This window comes from Danio rerio, chromosome 7, assembly GCF_049306965.1.
Source record: "Danio rerio strain Tuebingen ecotype United States chromosome 7, GRCz12tu, whole genome shotgun sequence".
Classification (NCBI taxonomy): domain Eukaryota; kingdom Metazoa; phylum Chordata; class Actinopteri; order Cypriniformes; family Danionidae; genus Danio; species Danio rerio.
The window spans coordinates 49,513,617-49,528,287 of record NC_133182.1 but is presented as its reverse complement, the minus strand read 5'-3'; the positions used below and the strand labels follow the sequence as shown (position 1 = coordinate 49,528,287).

At 44.6% G+C, this 14,671-nt stretch overlaps 1 protein-coding gene and 1 long non-coding RNA gene across 2 annotated transcripts in view; one reads left to right on the top strand and one right to left on the bottom strand.

The window, feature by feature from the left end:
• si:ch211-186j3.6 overlaps positions 1-14,671 on the top strand; it is a 435,691-nt gene that overhangs the window by 133,909 nt on the left and 287,111 nt on the right. The window lies entirely within an intron of this gene.
• Positions 4,673-6,056, bottom strand: LOC141375441 (uncharacterized). The gene is made up of 2 exons (XR_012383498.1): positions 6,012-6,056; positions 4,673-5,969 (listed from the first exon to the last, which is right to left on the bottom strand). It is a non-coding gene; the product is annotated as an uncharacterized lncRNA (long non-coding RNA).

Genomic DNA, 14,671 nt, shown 5'->3' with positions numbered 1-14,671 from the left:
TGAAATCCAGTGGGATTTGGGCTGAACTGTAACCGTGTGAGCAGCAGGGGTGATTAGACATTGAGGCCTGCAGTAAAGGTAAAGCCCACGTTAAACCAGCTCAGTGTCAAACCCCACCGTAATGCTCTTAGGAGCAGACAGGGAGCTGAGCATCTTCACTGTGGTTTAATACCCCGGGAGCGTTAGGAAATCCCAGCTGCAGCTTCCTTGTTCAGCTAGCATCTTGAAAGATATCACTAGCTGCTTCTGAAGGATTGAGATAACATGGCCAATGGCGTTTGAAGGAAACTTGTGATTATCATTAGGGCCACTTGATACATAGATATTATTCGAGAAAAGAAAAAAAATCAATATTAATGAAGAAACAGTGCAGGCTTGTTGGATATATGTGCTTCAGTCTACTTTTTTGTGAAACTAAAAAATGTTCTTCGACATATTTGTGACTGCAGTTTATAGTTAAAATTAACACTATAGTGAAGTTCCTTTACACACAAATGATTTTTACATGAACATATTACCAACGAATAAAGAATTATTTATTTTCTATACTGTGTGTTCTTTTTACAACACCAAATATATACAGTACCACAAAACAATGGCAATGATTTTGAATCAAATACATGTATCTCATATTTCCATCTCCATATAGACAACTTTTTTTTTGCTGTGATGAGTTTGATAGCTCACTTGGTGCTGTGTTTTGAGTGCTGAGGTAAAGCATGGTTCCACAAAAAAATAAAAAAATAAAATGTTAAAGTATGTCTTTCAAGGTAAATCAAGGTAAAACCGGTTAAAATTTTATCTTAATATCTGCTGATTCTGCTCCTTCTACAAGCATTTAACTGACTATAAGAAACTTTGCAAATACATGTCAACTTACATTAAGCTAACCCCAACCTAACATTCTACTTATAATCTAATGAGAATTAGTTGGCATGTAGATTCAATGTAACTTAAATTCAACAAACAGACCATCAAATTAAATTGTGACCTAAAACTGTTTACAATGCACTTTTATGTTCTGTTTGTTTTTAAAATAATATCGTTTGGGTTTGGGGAAGGGTTTAAGTCAGTAAATGCTAGGAAATCTGAATGACCCAATCTTCTATATCAGCAGTTCCCAACAGGGGGTCCCCGATAGGGTTGGGCCGATAGATGATGCCATCTTCCATCGCCAATGGCCAATAGACAACACGATGCTGAGCCGGTATCACCGATACTCCGCCCCATCGTAAACCCGCTCGCGAAAAATAAACACTCAGGCCCCATTTAACTAATACGTCTTAGTGTTAAAATGGCATTTTAGAACGAAAATCATCCACATCCACACCGTGTTTTACCTAGCATTTCTGAACAGCCCTCCGTCTGCTGAAAACACACATCACGTGACCACACATACCCAACCACAAGTGGGTTCCGGGAGTCTCTATGCATTTGCGGGACTCATAATGCCCGCAAACGAATGAGAATCTCACAGAAATCGCGCCCCCGGTCCACAAATAAGTCATGCACCAACCTCAGAGAGCTCTGTGGGGAATTCGGAAGACAATCAAGTTGCCTTAATTAATTTCATCACCTGGCTGAGTATCACTGATTCACCATACGGGATCCATGCGAGGAAGCTCCAAACATTTTGGGTTGCATCGCTAGCAATACTGGAAACACGAAGTGCAGGAAATTCCAAAATCTGTACTATGGTTTTATTCTATTTTCTTGAAGCAAACAGTCCCTGACCAAGACACAGTGCATTATTTGTGCCAAAGTCCTTGCTAACGAATGCATGAGCAGCAGCGCTGCCAGCAACAATCCTCATACTGATTGACATTTTTTTCATCTGTACTGCACACTTTTATGAGCGATAATATCACTAAATGTGGATGGGGCCTTACAACATTTTCCAAGGGAAAAGGGGGTCTCAGGCAAAAAAATAAAATAAAAAAAGGTTGGACATATATCTGAAACACAAACCAATGCAGCCTAAGTAACATATTTCAGAGTAAAAAAATGTAGAAAGTGGATTTGTCATGTAACGTGCAATGAAATGGAACTGGAGTAATGTATTTTGCATTTAAAAAAAAATGTAGATCATGTCATGTATTTCCACTGAGCCTAAGTACTTTTTAGGCCATCTACTACAGTGCATATAAAGTCAAGTATGTGATGGTCATGCTCATTGTAAGGCATTGTAAAGCTGTTGTTTATGAGTTTAATTTGCAAAGATATAGTGATGGATAAATGCTGTTATCAAACACACACTAAAACTTTACACTTTTACTGTACATGGCATATGTTTTTCAAACCCACTTGATCTTATTCCTAAATGACTGTGATTTGCATAGCATACTGTATATGTATTAAACTTTTGACAGTATGATCACAGTTGTACATTCAAATCTGCATTTGAAAGAGCAGCTGTCATTTATAGTTACGAAACAGCTTCAGTCTATAGCCTTTTTAAACACACAGTATTGTTATTTCTGTTACAGCTATTAAATAATCAGATGTAACTTGATAACATTTTATACTTGAGATATAAACAATGAAATCTGTTGCAGCGGGCACAATAGCATAAATCATATTCTGAAATTAATTTGAGGCTTCAGAGAAAGATTTTACTGTATTAATTACATTGTTATTGAGTTTGTTGCATACTGTCTCCACACCTCAAATTAACATTTTTTTTGTTTTAACACTTTCTGCATGTTTCGACTAAAAAAAAGAACTAGATATTAGCAAAGTTCCATTAAGGAAAATCATTTCACTCAGTGGCCATCTATAAAATGCCTCTCGGACAGTATGCTCGAGCATGAAACATGAAACATCAAACTCTCCAAAACAGTTTGCCAAGCTTATGATTACATTACATATTTAGAGTCACCAATAAAATTAAACTACAACTCTCTTATATGTCTAGTTTCTAAATGTTCTAATCAAACAAAACCGGCATTTTTGTTTGCCCAACCTAATGTGCAATAACATTTAAAAGGAGTGAAATCCCGACACCAACCTGATTTATGGGCATTCTACACATAATCATACTTTGGATAATGCATCGTCTGATTGTGTCGGTCTTCTGAAGTAATTCACAACTTGGTCTTGATAGCGAATCCCCTCCAGAAGACAGCAGCTCTTTGTTTACATATTTGTTGGCATTCGAATAGTTGCTGTCACGGGATGTGCGTTTGACAGGACGAACTGTGCCTTGTGTTTATTTCATACAGATTACAAAAGCAAAATTCTTTTGTCATCAAGTGCACTTGGTTCATTTAAAAGTACAGATTCCAAGCTTTATGTTGAAATATTTCTTGTCTGTGAAGCAAGTATTCGTTGAGATTTCAGTGTGTTTTTTTTTTGTTTGTTTTTTTTTTCATAACTTTCTTTATACATTTTTTTTTTTAACCTTAAAGCACAACAACTTACAACTTTGGTCCCACACACATTCACACCACAATTGACAATAAAGCATGCAATATACTAACAAACCACACATAAGTATAGGTATAATAGATTAATACAATAAAAAAATAGATAAATAAAAAAAATAATAATAATAATGATAATAAAATTAAACTAAAAATACGAAAAGGAAACAAGTAATGAAATAAATACAATAATAAATAATAATAACAATAAAAAAGTTCAAATAAAATAATAATCTTCTGTTTTAAATTAAATTGATCTAATCCTCTTCAATTTAACTATTTCTGATTTCAGTGTGTTTTTTTTTTTTTTTGACCACAAAAACTGTCTGCATGTCTGGTTTGAGCTTCTCCTTCAGAGAAATGTCAGTCAATATTGATCAAAGATTGGCTCCTGTACTAATGGGCGGGGCTTCATTCGCCATATTGATCGTTACACTTTTTTTCCCATTCAAAACTATACCAGTATTCTATAATCTTTAATATTAATGACTGCTATGTCTTGTGTGAAAGTGTCTACTTTGCAGGATTATTTACATGGGAGTTATTATTGAATACAGCACAAATTGTAAAATTGAGAAATGTCATTGCACTATAAATAACTGTTCAACAGTAGTTTATCATTTATTGTAATCATTTATTCCAGTGGTTTTAAAGATTATTACTCCAGTCTTCAGAGTCACACGATCCTTCATAAATCACTCTAATATTAATATGAATAAAAATAAAAATGATTGTTATTATTATTGTTGTTGTTGTTGTTAATGGTAATAGTAATAAAAGCAATAATGACAGGATAATTTCATTTGAAACTGCATACAATAAGAAAATAATTATTTAAATTGTAATAAATATTCAACAATTATATATATATATATATATATATATATATATATATATATATATATATATATATATATATATAGACTATTACATATAGCTATTTGGATAATAAATAATCATATAAAGCTCTAATCTCGATTTGAAAGTATTGCGAGTTTGTGTGCTCAACAAGCATGAGAAAGTTACAGTGTTTGTGTGATACTGAAGGATAAGAGTGTCTCATCACAACACATGTTAATTAAAACCGTCCTGTTTAATAGTGTCAAAAGCCCGCTAACAGGACAGAAATTAAAATTTGCCATCGTCTGTGTAAATGTGTGTGCCAGGTCACTTTTATTCACCGCATTATGGCTTTTACATTTGTCATTTTCAATTTGCATATGCAATTTGGTATCAGCGGCTTTTGTGTGTTTTTTTTTTTCTTCTGTCATTTCTTTAATTGAAAGTTGATGTGAAAAGAAAAATCTGACTACCTAACCCTTTATAATAAGATTATGAGAGTGACAATTCCACAGGGGGATCCAAATGACCCTCTGTAATCCTCTGAGAGAGTATTTAATTAACTCTCTCTCTCTCTCTGTCTCTCTTTCTCCTTCTCTCTCTCTCTTTTCTCACAGTATTTTGTAATTTCTGTGTTCTGTCTCTTTCCTGCCCAAGCTTGTTCTCTTCCTTTCTCTGCCCATTTCTCTCCCCTCTTCCAGTTTTCTCAGTTCTTGCTGTGAAACATCTCTTTTGCCCACCCCCTAGAGACTCAGGACTCCTGTTAGTTAGCCTTCGTGCTGCGTTCATAATGAAAAAAAAGAAAACGCTCTATATGCAGACGGCTGCAAATTGCATCTCTCCCTCCTTCTGTCAGCAGAAATCAGGAATGAGAGTGCATGACACAGAATGAGAGAATGAGGGCTGATTGAGCTTGAACTAGCTGGGTTAAAAGGGATCAACAAACTTCAGTGTGATTTTTGTATCAGGGATGGAAATTAACCAGGTTTCTGGGGAGAAGTTGCCCTGGATAATTATCATGTGCAGGCTAAAAGTTATATAGTAAAAGTTAGAGGTGTATCATTACATGGCTTTGCGTTGCGAAATATTTCATTGCAATGGACCGTTGTCCTTAGCAACCGTATTTCCCCACTTGTGTCAGGCTGACGTCTCATGCATATCTTTGAAATCTCTATTCAAGAAATTGTAATTTCAGCTGATTAAATTGTTTCATTTCCATTTATGCATCAGTGACAAATAGTAATATCACCAAAACACAAATATAAAAGTACTGGAATGTATCATTGGTTTTCATTTAGCCTTGATACATGTTGATACAACACAATTTCAATAGAAATGTTTACACAGAAGCTGAAAAAAATCTTGAATACTTAAAAAAATCAAGTACAGCTAGGAAAAAGAAAATGAAAAGCTAAATTATTAGATTGTTCCTTGAAAATGGAATTCAGTTTGGCAGCTTCCTGTTCATTGAATGCACAAGACTAACTTTAGCTAAAGTGGACTGAAGTATGACAAGAAAAAAAAATCTTTTTTTTTTTAAAGGTGTATTTAAAGGTGACATTGGATAGGTCCGTTCTGAATGGAAAGTAAAAAAATAAAAAGGATATCAGACCTCATTGTTAGGTAAATTAAGGAAAATGGCAATAGTAAGCTATTGTTTTCTTTCCCAAACACGTGTTTTGGAACTCAATTAATGGACTGATTATTCTATATTATTATATATTATATATATTATATTATTCTATATACTGATTTCACTATATTAGATTTGTCACAATACTGAATTTAAGTACTAAAAAAAAACAACAAAAAAAACGTCAATTTCCCAATAACATTTTAGCGCTGTTGAATGCAACACAGCTCTTTTTTTTTTTTTACATGTTTTTTTAATATAGATTTAGCCCACTCCACAATTGACACATTACTGTCTGGCTAGTTTCTGTCCTCTGCTTATATGCTAAAAGGCAATAATGTTCCTACTATCCTGACCATTATCACCAATAAAGTCTAGAAAAACAGGCCATCAGTATACTGTAATCTGAATCAAATATTCTTTTCCAGTTTTTAAATAAATAATTGTGCTACTTCATTTTAGTTTTGTAACTATTAAGTTATTTTAAAATCAAAATTGTAACATATACATCAGTGTAAAACCTTTGAATGGTGGACAAACATCTTTCTGTAATTGTGTATTAAAACCACCTTAGTCTCCACTTTTGCCATGGTCTTTCTTTTTTTAAGCAAACTAGCAAATGCGTATAAGCCAGGCTTTACACTGATAATGATAGGCAGTATTGTCACGCATTGCTCAATTGTATGTGATTATATGAATCCAAGAATGCTTTGTCAATAAAATGTGGAAATAGCTTATCATATTAGTCATGCATACAAGAATCAGCAGAAATTTGAGGCTTGATTTATTTAAAATCTTTTATGTTTTCATTGGGTTAGAACAACAGTGATAAATATGTTACCTGTTAAGATGTTTTTATTGTTGTTTTCTGGATACAACACTAGTATGTACTTTCTGCCAAGTGGATGCACAATAACAGACATGCTCAGATGTTTATCATGTTTCATGCTACCCTTGTGTTGTGTATTATTTTGTCTCCCAGTATACTCTCTTGCCTACGTGTGCCTCTACTCTGTTTATCCCCATGGTTACCCTAGTTTGTTGTATTAGTAATTAATTTATGGTGAGATTCAGGCAAAGGCAGGAGGCAGATCCACATGAAGTAAAACATTTATTAAACACATCAAAACAAGAAAAACACAGTTGGGTTAAAAACAAGGTAACGTTCGAGGTTACAGAAGTAACCCTTCGTTCCCCGAGGAGGGGAACGGAAGTGCCATGAATGGGAGGATTCGGATCAGAAGCCGCTTATCTGGAGAGTATTGAACGGGCCAATGAATGAAATTAATTGGCAGCGTAAGCTTGCGCAGGTGTGCGACATCTGCAATTATCTCAGCATATAAGCACACCTGAAGCCAGCAGACGCCATCCTTTTAAGCTGAAGAGACTTTCAAACAGCTAAGGGACAGTCATTATGGCGACGGAATATGGCACTTCCGTTCCCCTCCTCGGGGAACGAAGGGTTACTTCTGTAACCTCGAACGTTCCCCTTCGGTTGGGGAACTTCAGTGCCATGAATGGGAGAATATGGAAAGCGCCATAATGACTGCACCTTACCAACACCCCCGATGAGGAGATAGTCAAGCAAGCGTGACGCACCCACATCATGGGGGGCGCGGTCCTCCAACGTGTCCCTGGCCCTAATTTATCCTACTTCAACAGAAGTTTTACGGATTTAGATATATTTTTTGGGAAGTCGTGAGCATCTAGATAATTCTAGGAATACGACAGTACGTTGGGAAGCGTGCAATCCCGATAGGGAGGACGCTGCGGAGGCCATCCGTTACCCAAGGGGGGGATAGATGGCAGAATTTACCTATGGACTAGCCCTAAAAAGGGGGAGTACGCATAGCAAAGAGTGGTTAGCGGAGAGGGAAGACACGGGTCCGCCCAGGGGGGGGACTTAACCGTGGCGGAATAAGCATATGGGATCGCCTAGTGGGGATCACGCATAGCAGGCACCTATACCCAAAACGCGGGCTGACCAGCGGGCAGACCTACAACGTAGTGGGCCAGCAAGTGACTCCTCCGCTGAGTCAGTGCTGGGGGCCACGGAGGAATCTGCAGGGCTCACCTGACGGGGAACTTTACTGACAGATAAAAAAGGCGCACGTACCTCCGTGTTAGGGAGAATGGCGCAGCAAGCGTGTTTCAACACCCTACCGAGTTGTCTCCTCAATCACCAAAGGGTTACCTAATACCCTTGAGGAAACCGGCTCCACTCGCAGATTGTAAAACCTTGCAAATGTGTTGGGTGTCGCCCAGCCCGCAGCTCTACAGATGTCTGTTAGAGAGGCGCCGCGTGCACGCGCCCAAGAGGATGCAACGCTCCGAGTGGAGTGTGCACGTACTCCCGGGGGACACGGCTGACCTCGACTCGAATAAGCGAGTGAAATGGCATCCACAATCCAGTGGGATAATCTTTGTTTCGATACGGCACTTCCCTGCTGCCGACCGCCATAACAGACAAAGAGCTGCTCAGATGATCTAAAATTCTGAGTACGGTCCACATAAATGCGCAGAGCGCGAACTGGACAAAGTAAAGAAAGGGCTGGGTCTGCCTCCTCCGGGGGCAGCGCTTGCAGGTTCACTACCTGAACTCTAAAGGGGGTGGTAGGAACCTTGGGCACATAACCGGGGCGGGGTCTCAGGATAACGTGAGAGTAATCCGGCCCGAATTCCAGGCACGAGTCACTGACCGAAAATGCCTCCAGGTCCCCGACCCTCTTGATGGAGGCCAACGCAACCAGCAGAGCTGTCTTCAGGGACAGAAATCTTAGAGATACTGATTCGAGTGGCTCAAAGGGATCGGATCGCAGACTCGTGAGAACGAGGGCGAGATCCCAAGAGGGCATGAGAGGGGGGCGAGATGGATTAATTCGCCTAGCACCCCTAAGGAACTGGATGACCAGGTTATGCTTTCCCACGGTGCCGCCAGCTACCGCGCTATGATAAGCGGAGATGGCGGCCACGTAAACCTTGAGAGTGGAGGGCGACAGCCTGCTGTCCAACTTCTCTTGAAGGAAAGAGAGCACAACACTAATCTGGCAATTTCGGGGGTCTTCTCTGCGAGAGACGCACCATTCAGTGAATAGACTCCACTTCAGGGCGTAGGCGCGCCTCGTGGAGGGGGCTCTAGCCTGAGTGATGGTATTAACCACCGCAGTCGGTAGGTTACCTAAGTCTTCCTCGCGTCTAGGGACCACACGTGGAGGTTCCAAAGATCGGGGCGAGGGTGCCAGATGGTGCCCTGTCCCTGAGAGAGTAGGTCCTCTCTCAAAGGGATCCGCCAGGGGAGGGCCGTCGCGAGGAGTGAGAGCTCTGATATCCAGGTCCGGTTGGGCCAAAGGGGCGCAACTAGCAGAACCTGTTCCTCGTCCTCCCTGACCTTGCACAGAAACTGCGCGAGCAGGCTCACTGGGGGAAACGCATACTTGCGCATGCCCCGAGGCCAGCTGTGGGCCAGTGCATCCGTGCCGAGAGAGCCCTCGGTCAGGGAAAAAAACAACTGGCAGTGAGCGTTCTCGGGGGAAGCAAACAGATCGATCTGGGCCTCCCCGAATCGCGCCCATATCAGCTGAACAGACTCGGGGTGGAGTCTCCATTCTCCAGGGCGTAACAGCTGTCGTGAGAGCGCATCGGCTGCACGATTGAACGTGCCTGGGACGTGAATGGCGCGCAGCGATTTCAGCCGCGGGTGACTCCAGAGGAGCAGACGGCGGGCGAGCTGAGACATGCGGCGAGAGCGCATACCCCCCATGCGGTTGATATACGCCGCCGCCGCCGTACTGTCCGTCCTGACCAGCACGTGTTGCCGCTCCAGCACCGGTAAAAAGCGGTGGAGAGCGAGGAACACTGCCAACAGCTCTAGGCGATTGATATGCCAATGCAGCTGGGCACCCTTCCAGAGGCCCGCAGCCGCATGCCCGCGACACACGGCCCCCCAACCCGTGTTGGAAGCGTCTGTTGAAACAACAACATGGCTGGACGCCTGTCCTAGAGGCACACCGGCCTGTAGGAACGAGGGGTCGTTCCAAGGGCTGAGGGCGCGGCGACACAGCGCAGTAACCGAGACCCGGTGTGTGCCCGCGTGCCATGCGCGTCTGGGGACCCGATCGTGAAGCCAGTGCTGAAGTGGTCTCATATGGAGCAACCCGAGCGGCGTGACGGCGGCTGCGGATGCCATATGCCCCAGGAGCCTCTGAAAGAACTTCAGTGGGACCACTAGTTTGCTGTCGAGCTCCCTCAGACAGTTCAGCAACAGGCGAGCGCGTTCCTCGGAGAGGTGCGCTACCATGGTGATCGAGTCCAGCTCCATCCCGAGAAAAGAAATCCTCTGCACGGGGGCGAGTTTGCTCTTTTCTCGGTTGACCTGAAGCCCCAGTAGGCGGAGATGCCGAAGCACCTCGTCCCTGTGCATAATCAATTGCTCCCGCGAGTGGGCTAAAATCAGCCAGTCGTCGAGATAATTGAGTATGCGAATGCCCGCGAGCCGAAGGGGCGCTAGGGCACCCTCCGCGAGTTTGGTGAAGACCCGCGGAGACAGAGAGAGCCCGAAGGGGAGGACCTTGTACTGCCACGCTCGACCCTCGAACGCAAACCGCAGAAATTGGCGGTGGCGTGGAAGAATGGAGACATGGAAATACGCGTCCTTCAGGTCTATGGCTGCAAACCAATCCCGAGGACGAACGCATTGGAGAATGCGCCTCTGCGTGAGCATTCTGAACGGCAGCTTGTGCAGACAGCGGTTCAAAACGCGCAGATCTAGGATTGGCCGTGACCCACCGCTCTTTTTGGGTACGATGAAGTATGGGCTGTAAAACCCACTCTCCATCTCGGCTGGAGGAACCGGCTCGATTGCACCCTTCGCCAGGAGGGCAGCAATCTCCTCTCGCAAGACAGGGGCGGACAGGGGGTTGACCCTGGAGAAATACACGCCCGTAAACTTGGGGGGCCGTTTCGCGAACTGAATCGCGTAACAGAGTCTGATTGTGCGTATGAGCCACCGCGAGGGGCTGGCCCGCGCTAACCAGGCAGGCAGAGCCCTCGCTAATGGAGTCATCGCTACAATCGCTGACGTACCAGCGGTGGGGCAGCGCGGAGTGGGTGTGCTGATCCGGGAAGCACGAGGGTCCCGCGGAAAAGCTGGAGGAGAGCGATTCGCTCTGGCTCCGCACCCTGACTCCGGAGAGGGGGCTGGAGGGCTGAGGGAAGGGAGACCGTCCCCCCAGCGCTCGTGAGCCACTGGCGAAGCACGTAGAGTCTGCGAGCCGGAAGGCAGCGCGTCCCGGACTGGCAGAACTCGTGCAGTCACATCCGGGGAAGGGAAAAAGTGCTCTTTTACTGATGTTTTGGTGGCACTGAAAAGTACCGTTGTTATCGGGGCCCCGCCCTCCAGCGGGGAAAGAGCAAGTTTCCTCTTCTCCGGATGGCCTGTCTCAGGGACGCTTCGCGGTCCGTTTACCGGACTTAACGGCGCCCTGGGCAGGAGGGGCTGCCTGCTTTCGAGGTGAACGCCGCGCCCGCTTGGCCGGAGGCGCAGGCGGGGGCGGGGCAGCACTCGTTGGCGGGCGCCCTCGGCGAGGAACAGCGGAGGTGGATGGCTCGGCGGGCGGAGCGGGCTTACGGCCACGCCGATAGATGACATTGCCCATCGCATCCGACTGCTCTTTCACCGCCTTGAATTCCTGGGTGAATTCACCGACGGTGTCGCCGAACAGGCCAGCCTGGGATATGGGCGAGTCAAGAAAGCGAACTTTGTCAACGTCGCGCATATCGGCCAGGTTTAGCCAGAGGTGGCGTTCCTGAACCACAAGTGTGGACATCGTCCTCCCCAGCGCACACGCGGCGGACTTAGTAGTCCGAAGAGCATAGTCGGTCGCGGTGCGCAGCTCATGTAATAAGCTTGGGTTGGACCCGCCCTCGTGCAGCTCGGCCAGCGCCTGCGCTTGGTAGCGCTGGTAGGTGGCCATCGCGTGCAAAGCAGAAGCAGCCTGGCCCGCAGCCTTATAAGCTCTGGCTCCGAGGGAGGCAGACAACCTACAGGCTTTGGACGGGAGGCGGGGCAAACCCCGCCACGTAGAGGCGCCGCGCGGACAAAGATTGACCGCGATAGCGCGCTCCACTGACGGGATCGCCTCATACCCCCTGGCAGCTCCGCCGTCAAGGGCGGTGAGGGCGGAGGCACTCGCAGCACGGGCAGAGAAAGGTGCCCTCCAGGACTGCGTGAGCCTACTGTGCACTTCCGGGAAGAAGGGGACGAGAGGCTTCGAAGGCTTCGCCTTCTGGTCCTCTACGTAGCACCCATCTAGTCGGTCCGGCCGCGGAGCTGGGGGATAAACCATCTCCAACCCCACGGCCGAAGCAGCCCGGGAAAGCACGGCTAACATGTCCGCTTCAGGATCCGATTTGACAGCGCTCACCTGCCCGGAGGGGGCGAGCGGGTCCGGATCTTCGTCGGACAGTGAAAGCCCACCCTCCGATGCCGCGGAGGACATCTGATCTCCGGTGTCAGCGAGTGTGAGAGCTACCATCTGGTTAGACGGATCACTCTCACCACCCGAAGCTTGGATGGAGCGCCGTGAGGAGCGAGAGGTCCGCGAGCCCGTGGGCGGCGGATTAGCTCCCGCTGAAACCCTCAGATCTGCCCGAGCGCCCGCTGCTTTTTTAGAACAGGAGGCAACTGGGGTGGCTCGCTCTCTTGCGAAAGTTAGCCGCGATCTTAGCTGTGCAACGGTCATGGCATCGCAATGACGACATGAACCGCCCGCGAGCACCGCATTAACATGCTGGACCCCCAAACATGCAATGCAGTGATCGTGTCCATCATCCGGAGACAGGAAACCCCCGCATCCAGAAACGCACAGTCGGAGCGCCATCCTGAAAAGGACGTGCTGCACGACTGTGTTGCTCTTTTAGGAAAGTTGCAACTATACGCACCGCTCTGGAGGACCGGACCCAAAGAACCGCAGGCAAGGGAGTAACCCAGCTCGACCGTCTGCCACCGCGAAGACCCACTCTGGACCGGGAGACACGCTCGTTCGCTCTGAAGTGCTGATCAGCAAGAGGAACCCTCATCGACTCACTCAGAAAGGATCTGAAGCGAAAAGGATGGCGTCTGCTGGCTTCAGGTGTGCTTATATGCTGAGATAATTGCAGATGTCGCACACCTGCGCAAGCTTACGCTGCCAATTAATTTCATTCATTGGCCCGTTCAATACTCTCCAGATAAGCGGCTTCTGATCCGAATCCTCCCATTCATGGCACTGAAGTTCCCCAACCGAAGGGGAACTTAGTGTTACATTCTTTAGATGTTATTTATAAGGGTATTTTTGACATAACATATACTAGTTTTGTGTGTGTGTGTGCAACCAGTGAAGAGAGAAAGAAAAACTGAAGATCGAAGATCAATGCAGTTGATAATTTATTGCCCACAATTCCAGTGAAAACAAGTGACAGGGCAACTAACAGGGGTATCCAAGAGAATAAATAAGAGTGTGGCACAAAGCACAGAGGAAGAACAGATGAATCAATGATGACAAGGCAAAACCAGCCAACAGAAACTGTCACAATAGTTGGGTCTCCATCGTTATATCAAGTTAATCTTTTAACAAACTTTTAATACATGGTTCATAGATAAGACTTACACACATTTTAGGTTGTTAGAGCAATGTACTGTACACTACCTGACAAAAGTCTTGTCGCCTATGCAAGTTTTATTAACGACAAATAATAACTTACCTTCCAGTTGATCATTTGGTATCAGAGGTGGCTATGAAAGGCAAGGCCTCTATATTACGCTTGTTTTACCAAAATAAAATATGATCATGCCTTGATTTTTAATTATTTATTTAGGACAGTATGGTCTGACTTTGCTTAGACAAACGTCTTGTCACTTAACCAAAATAATGTACAGTAAAGAATATAAAGTCAAGGACTGCATCCATACATCTCTGCAATGACTCGATAACAAATGAATAAAGTCCTCTGGAATGGGAAAGAAAGCATTTTTTCAGGACTACCAGAGTTCTTCAGGAGTCTTTAAATTAATCCTCCTTCATCTTACCCCAGACATGTTCAATAATGGTTATGTCTAGTAACTGGGCTCGCCAATCCTAGAGCACCTTGGCCTTCTTTGTTTTCAGGAACTTTGATGTGGAGGCTGAAGTAAGAAAATGAGCGTTATCCTGCTGAAGAATTTGTCCTCTCCTGTGGTTTGTAACGTAATGGGCAGCACAAATGTCTTGATACCTCAGGCTGTTGATGTTGCCGTCCACTCTGCAGATCTCTCACATGCCCTCTCACATACTGAATGTAACCCCAAACCATGATTTTTCCTTCCCCAAACTTGACTGATTTTTGAGAATTTTGGGTCCATGCAGGTTCCAATAGGTCTTCTGCAGTATTTGTGGTGAATGGGATGCAGTTTAACTGATTATTTATGAGAAAAAAATCTACCTTCTGCCACTTTTCCAAATGATCAACTTAAAGTCAAATTAATATTTGTTGCTCTTAGAATTGGGATTGATGACGAGTGTTTGGTCAGGCAGTGTAGTATTGGTAACCTGGAAACTTCAAAATGTACATGAGCACAGGGTGATGGAAAACCAGCTAGTGTTGATTGTACATTAATCTGGACATACTGTACAGTATGAGCCTTTCTAAAGTACAATGTATCTAAAAGTAAATAAATAAATACATGAATTAATATTTGCAACTTGCAACACTATCTTTTAAACAAAGATTGACAGAACTGCAGCTTTGTAATCTTTTACTT